We start from the raw sequence: 6908 nt of genomic DNA on the forward strand, positions 1-6908 counted from the left end.
CCTCCGCCCCACGGCACTTGGATAGGGAAGGAAAGGGAACAGAACGGACTGTTTGCCTTCACTGTCCTGCCCAAAAAGGGCGTAAGACTCGGGGGACCTCACACGGCTCCTGAGAGAGCTTGCACTCTCCAGGCCTCGGGTTCTGGGCCGTCTCAGCGTCCCGCAGAGCACACAGCCTCTCTGTCCGCATCACAGCTCTCTCAAACAAGGCTCATGTGCTGTGAGACCAGAGGATGCAGACCGCAGCTGCCAGGCCCCGAACCGAGTCACACTCCCAGCAAGGAGCTTCCTCTGACTCATTTTCCATCCCCGAAACTCTGCCCCTCTCCGATCCTGCCAGGTTGTCCCCATGGTTCCAGCTTGGGGACAGAGCCAAGAGGCTGCCCCAGAGTACCATGGGAGGAAGCCACTGGGAGGCTGGCAAGAGGAGCCAGCAGGGAAAGGCCGGCACACCCTGCATCCACCTGCTACAGAGCCGGCCCCCTAGGCACGGGCTTGGCCTGACCTAAATGTGACAAATCAGAGATGCTGAGGCAGATGAGGTCTTCTCCAAGGAGTCCAGAGTGGGAGAAGGTCACGACTGGCTGGGACTCAGGTTCCCTGATGCCTGATCTAGAAAATCCCCAGCCCCACGAGGCCACCCTGTTCATCTCTGGGCTCAGTTGACAGAAAAGAGAATTACTAAGGCCTCGGCTGTCTACCTGATGGGATGCCAGGCACTGTCACCAGGGGAAGAACCTCCTCAACCACCGCAAATGTCATTCAGGGAGCAGAAAGGCTAAGGAACACGTTCAAGGTCACACAGCTAATAAGTGGCAAGTCATTAACAAACTGAAATCAGCCTAATTCTCCAACCTTTCCACCTTGAGCTACACTACCAAACTCAACCATAGAGAAAATCCCCACTTCTAAGTCAGTCAAGAGCATCAGTCCTGAGGTTTCATATCAAAATTGAAATCAAAGCCTCATGCCCCTGAGGTAAATAAACTGTCCTGAGAAACCTATGGCCCTGTTTGACGGGGACAGGAGGACAGCGAGAAAGCACTCTGCCTTGGTGAGACAACCGCCCCTTACTAGCCACGTGAACTTGGGCGGGTTATTTGACCTCTGAGGCTTGATTTTCTCCACCCAGGAGAGGAGCTGTGCTGACCTCAGGGTTGCAGGAGGGCTACATGAGTAAATATTTGGGGAGTGCTTGGAACAGTACCTGGCAAACAGCAAGCACTGCCTAAGTACTGGCTAAATAAATAAAATAACACTGCTGTTGCTTCTAACCGCCAAGCCATGACCACTGGGGAAACGGCAGCCCTTCCCTCTGCTGCTGGTGACCTCACGGCATCTGAAAAGCCCGGAGCAGGAGCGGGTGAGGCCTCCAGGCCCTGTGGGGGCGCACCCTCACATCCTGCCTTCTCTGGGCTCTGACAACTCGAGACTTCGTCACTGACCTCTTTCGTCTGTGTAGTGTGTTCCCGAGTTCTGCACGCTGTGTGCTTCTAAATTCAACCCCGACTCGCTCAGGCAGGCAAAGCTGGGCCCACTCATGAACAAAGAGACTCAGTCCCCAGAAGCTGAGTTGAGGTGTCTTCGCCAAAGCTGACAGTGGAGGTCAGGGGCCCAGACCTAGTGGGCCAGGCTGCAGCTGTAAGCCCAGCCACTAGCACCTTTTGTCTTTTTTTTTTTTTCTTGTACATTTCAAGATACTTTCATTATGACACATACTTGAAGAGCATATCGACATACATTTTAAATAATAGTCATAAACCACTACCGCCTCAAAGAATAGAATGCTACCTCGGAAACCCCATGTATTCCTACCTTTTGGATAACAGCCTACGTGCTTGTTTACTGTTTTTAAAAAATGCAAGCTGAATGTAGCAGCACACACTTGCAATGTCAGCTTGCTGGAAGGCTAAGGCAGCAGGATTACAACTTCGAGCCCAGCCTGGGCAATTGAGTGACTTAACAAAATCCTGTCTCACAATTTTTTTTGAAACATTTTTTTAAAGGCTAGGGACTGTGAAAGCCCTGTGTTCAATCCCCAGTACCAGAAAAAAGAAAATAGAGTTTACCTGTAAACTCAAAGTGCCTCACCTTTAACACAAAGTGCAAGGGTTTCTTCTGGCCCCTTACCAGTGCAGAGACATCAGATTGAGAACTTTCTGAGAGGACAAGAATGTTCTACATCTCTACCATCCAGGGCCACAGCGAGTAGCTACATATGGCTACCAAACAACTGGAATGTAGCTGGTACAAGTGAAGAACTAAATTTTAGTTTTATTTGATTTTTAATAGCCACACGGGGGACCACACAATATTTCAGTAAGAATGGGTCTTTCCTGTTAATAACACATCACGGCTTTCTTCCCCGTCACTGTGTATGGGTCTAGTTCATTATTCTGAATGGCAGCTTAGGTGATATCCTATTTATTTAGCCAGCCCCCTGTGGGTTGATATTTAGTAAGCTTCCGGTTTTTTGTTACTGCAAAGGGAGTCTCAGGGACCATGTGACAGATTTCACAGGGCGTGTGCCCAGAAGGGGAACTGCTGTGTCAAAGGGCCCAGCAGCTCTGAGCTGCTCACTCTGTGACTTCAGCCTCGATCTGAGCTGCAGCCAGAAACAGCACTGCAAGAAGGGTATTCAGAGGCGCAACGGACAAGAGGCCCCAGGCTGTCACCCAAGGTTTTGGAGTCAGAGGAGATCTGACAGCAAGGCTCGCTCTACCATTTATTTACTGTGGTCGGCAGGGAAAAAAAAATGCCCTAAAAAAATACCTGCACATCTTAACCCCAGAACTGTGAATATTATGCTGAGTGGGAAAAGGTGAATGTTATATTAAGTGGTGAAGTGGCAGGTCATGAGGCCAGATGCTTATCCTGGATTGTCCAGTGGGCCCACAGAGGCAGTTGTTGCCCCTTCCCAAGTGGGATACAGAGGAGATCAGACATAGAGAGAAGGCGACATTCAGGAGAAGGTGATGTGACAACAGAGATGAGAGTGCTGTAGCCACAAGCCAAGCAATGCCAGCAGCCATCAGAAGCTGGAAGAGGAAAGAAATTCCCATAGAGCTTCCAAAAGGACCACAGCCCTGACACTCCTTGGTTCTAGCCTTTGGGTCTCTGGAACTGTGAGAGAATCAATTTCTGTAGTTTTAAACCACAAAGGTCATGGTAATTTGTGCAAGCAGCCACCACAAATGAATACACTCAGTGTATTCATGGCTATGAATCCCTCTGAACTGCAATTTTTGTATCTGAAAAGCCGACACTGGAGTTAACATGGAGCATTGCTGCAACAACTAGAAAGATTGGCTGTAAGGTGCTGGCATGGTCCCTGGAACTCTCCAGGTTGTTAGGCCAGGTACAATAGAGATCAGGGCAAAAGCACCAGAGCTGGTCTGGTGTCACTACTTCCTGGAACCCCAGACAGGTGACTCAGGATTGACATGAGGGTTGGATGAGATGATTCCAGAAAAGCACAAAGTAAGTGCTTGACAAACGCTACCCACTGTTCATCGGCATCACTGCCAACACCACCGCCATGGAATCCCTCTGTAGGGGCTGGAGTAACAAAATGCCACACACAGTCTGGGTGACTCACACCACAGAAATGGATTTCCTCACAGTTCTCAAGGCTGGAAAGCTAAGGTCAAGGTACCAACAGGGTTGGTTTCCCCTGTTGGCTCTCCCTTTGGTTTACAGATGGCCACCTTTTCCCTGTGTCACCCTCTGGGCACTCACAGCCTTGGCGTCCTTGCACATGGCCTCTTGGACACCAACCAGATAGGAGGAGTGTCCACCCTAATGACCTCATTTTACCTTAGTTGCCTCTTTAAAGGCCCCATCTCCAAACACAATCACATTCTATGGTACTAGAGTTAAGGCTTCAAACTACGAATTTTTTGGGGGGAGGGGACATAATTCAGCCTCTAACTATCACCACTACCACCATCATCATGATCATCAGAAAATGTTCTAGGCCTCCTACCTCCAAGTGAAAGAAAGGACAGTATTCGTCAGTACGCTGTTCTAGAGGACCAGTGCCACTCACACTGTCCTTTGAGAGTGATTTTGTGACTAGGTTTTTGAAGCCGAAGGGTTTGCTTCATTTCCTCCGCTTCACAGCGGAGGTCCTGGGTCCGTGAAGCATGCTGGGAAATCACAGGGTCACTGGGCTGCCTCCCTGCCTGGCCCCTGAGACTCACCTCACGTGGGTTTCTCTGAAAGCTCTGCACCCGGATCCAGGATGTTTTTCTCAGAGAAAAAGAATGTACTGTCTCCCTTTCTCTCACAGCTACAAGTGACAGGGCCTGGGGACCAGGGCATACCTCCGTCCGCCGGGTCCAGGCCAGAAGACAGTGCACTTAGTGGAAAATGCAAATGAATTCCACCAAGGCTCCGGCCTTTGACTCTAAAAAGGGAAGTAGAACGGTGGCACAACAAGTTAAAATAAAGAAGTGGGTGGCTTCTAATAACTCTGAGGCTTCCAGGAAAAGCCATTCTGAGCGTAAGTAATCAAGTCAAAGAAAACCAAGCCACACAGCCTGGTGTGACCTCCTGGAACAAGAGGATAAGCCAGTTCCCCAAGGAGCGAGAGAGCTGGTCCGCTTCACACGTACCCTGCTGATGCATCTGCAGCCAGAGCCCAGTGTGGAGCACCTTCTCAGGTCCTGAGTGAAGACCAGGGTCCTTCCACACCATCAGGACGTAGACGCCGAGCAGTCACTTAACTCGCCTGCCCCATCCTCTGTCTCACGGCAGCCAAAGTGAGTTTCTAGGGCCCAGGATGACTAGAAAGGCACTGCTTACTGAGCTCCTGTAGGACAGCAGACACTTGCCATGTATCACCTCAGGGTTTTCAAATGGACTCGGGCGTGGTGACCTGTAGTGAAACAGAATGGAAAATAGCAGTGTGTACCGCATTTGGGGGTGACATGTTATGCTATGTGTGGTCATGTTTACTGGGTGAAAAACCGTATTTCATTCTGCTTCCTGACACTGCCTAAGTCTGAGCCTCACAGACACCAGGAGCTGGGGGCTGTTACTCTTACTCACCCTAAGGGATTCATTTGTCTAAAGTCACACGGCTTTGTGAGATAGGGTGCTGGGATAAGAACCCAGCAATCCAAGGCCCACAACCTTCATGTCCCTCTGTCACTTTAATGGCTTCCAAGACTCCCTGTAGCTTTTAGAATAAACCTCCATGCTCCATCCTCACACCCTCGCCTCTCTTCCTCATTGGCCTTTACGCTTCCCACTATTACCTACTCTTCCTTGCCCCAGGACCTTTACACATGCTGTACTCTCTGCATGAAATAGTTTCCATCTCTTTCTCCAGGCCCAAACCCACATCTCCTTTATCACCCTTCACTCGTCCATAGAAACCCTCCTTGTCCCTTCATCCCTCGATGGTTCCCATCGCCCCAGTGAGTACCCACGCCACCTCCTTTGTAGCCACCACAGTCTACTTCAATAAGCAACTACAGAATGATTTTTGTAATTCTTGCAAGGCCCATAAGGACACACACCCCATCTCTCCCGTGTCAGAGGCACTCCTGGGGCTCACTGTAGCACCAAGGGTAGCAGGTGCACGACGGCTAGTCATTGAAGGTGGGAATGAACCAACTTCTGCAGTGATCTGCAGGAATCTACACAAGTGCCAGCTCAGAATAGCAATGCCAGAAGTCACATGCAGCTTCCCCACCCGTGAACATCATAGTATTGAAATCTGACCAACTCTGGTTCAAATCCCACCTCTACAGTTTACTAACTGGGCATCTGGGCAAGTTACTCCTGCGCTCTACATTTTCCTTTCCTCTCCCGCCAAATGAGTGTAAGAGTTATCTCAGTGCTGCTAAGGATAAAAATGGGATAAGTTAGATCATGGCAAGTCTCACAGTAGAAACTTAGAAAGTTACAGCCAGGATTAATATTTTCAATCAACACTACGTTCTTCATAAAGCCCTCCTGGCTCCAAAAGCTGGCATGTGACCAGGTGGAAGGGGCACGGGCACTTGTACACACTGCTGGAGGGAGAGTAGCCCGAGGCAAATGTCACGGAGGGAAACTGGACCACAGCAGCATCACCCAGATGACAAAGGTCGTGCCTTCTGACCAAGTAATTCTACTTCCAGGAATTTTACTCCAGCATGTCAAGTGATTTGTGGAACTAGGGTTTTTACTCCAGCCTTTGTTACACAAGCCATGGACCGGGAACAACCTAAATGCTCCCCAGTAGAGGGCTGGCTATGTGCCCCTTGAAAGTCTACACACTGGAACACTACGCAGCTCTAAAGAGGAAGAAAGCTCATATGCACCACCCAGGGTGCCGTCCAGGGGATGCACTGAACAAAAAAGTTGAAACAGAACCATGTATGTTTTATGTTACCATCTATATAACATGAGTAAAGAAGAGCCTTTACCTGTTTCACAGCATGTACATAAAGTATTGCTAGAAAGATGAACCAGACTTTGGTAGTATCAGTTTTCCCTAAGTCACAAGGGACGGGATGGAGACGACGTCTCTGTAAGCCTTTTTGTACTTTCTGAAGAGTGAAATGTGAAACTGCATTGCTTAAATTGATATAAAAACCACAATGGTTACCCTCTGCACTCCCTCCCCCTCAAAAAAAGAAACAGATGATGTAATTTGTTCAGAGTCACTCAGCACTTAAGGGGCGGTCAGGACTTGAAACTTGCTTCTGATCTCGAGTCAGTGTTATCAATTACAGTTCATTCATTCATTCGTCCATTCATTTAATGCAAATTTATTTTTTCAACACTCGTTCCCCAAGAGGGGCTGCCTTGTGCTGAAATACACAGGCCAGAAAATAAACAGTGGCAGAAAAGTATTTACTTTTAAAAAGTATTTTGTTTTACTTTACTATATTTCTTTTTTTTTTTTTTTTTTT

General features: G+C 48.8%; 1 protein-coding gene across 8 annotated transcripts in view; it reads right to left on the reverse strand.

The window, feature by feature from the left end:
- Prr5l (proline rich 5 like) overlaps window positions 1–6908 on the reverse strand; it is a 96824-nt gene that overhangs the window by 57203 nt on the left and 32713 nt on the right. For 4 of the 8 annotated variants that reach the window (XM_013514246.1, XM_005384108.2, XM_005384107.2 and 1 more), the window contains one exon: window positions 4617–4879. The exons of 1 other annotated variant lie outside the window; for it this stretch is intronic. The gene's annotated coding sequence lies outside the window, so the exon portion shown is untranslated. Of the gene's footprint in view, window positions 1–4202; window positions 4409–4616; window positions 4880–6908 lie in introns of all 8 variants that reach the window. 3 more of the 8 variants (XM_005384114.2, XM_005384115.2, XM_013514247.1) reach the window with 2 other exon arrangements.

This window comes from Chinchilla lanigera, unplaced genomic scaffold (assembly GCF_000276665.1).
Source record: "Chinchilla lanigera isolate Chin_1 unplaced genomic scaffold, ChiLan1.0 scaffold00021, whole genome shotgun sequence".
In the NCBI taxonomy this organism is placed as follows: Eukaryota; Metazoa; Chordata; class Mammalia; order Rodentia; family Chinchillidae; genus Chinchilla; species Chinchilla lanigera.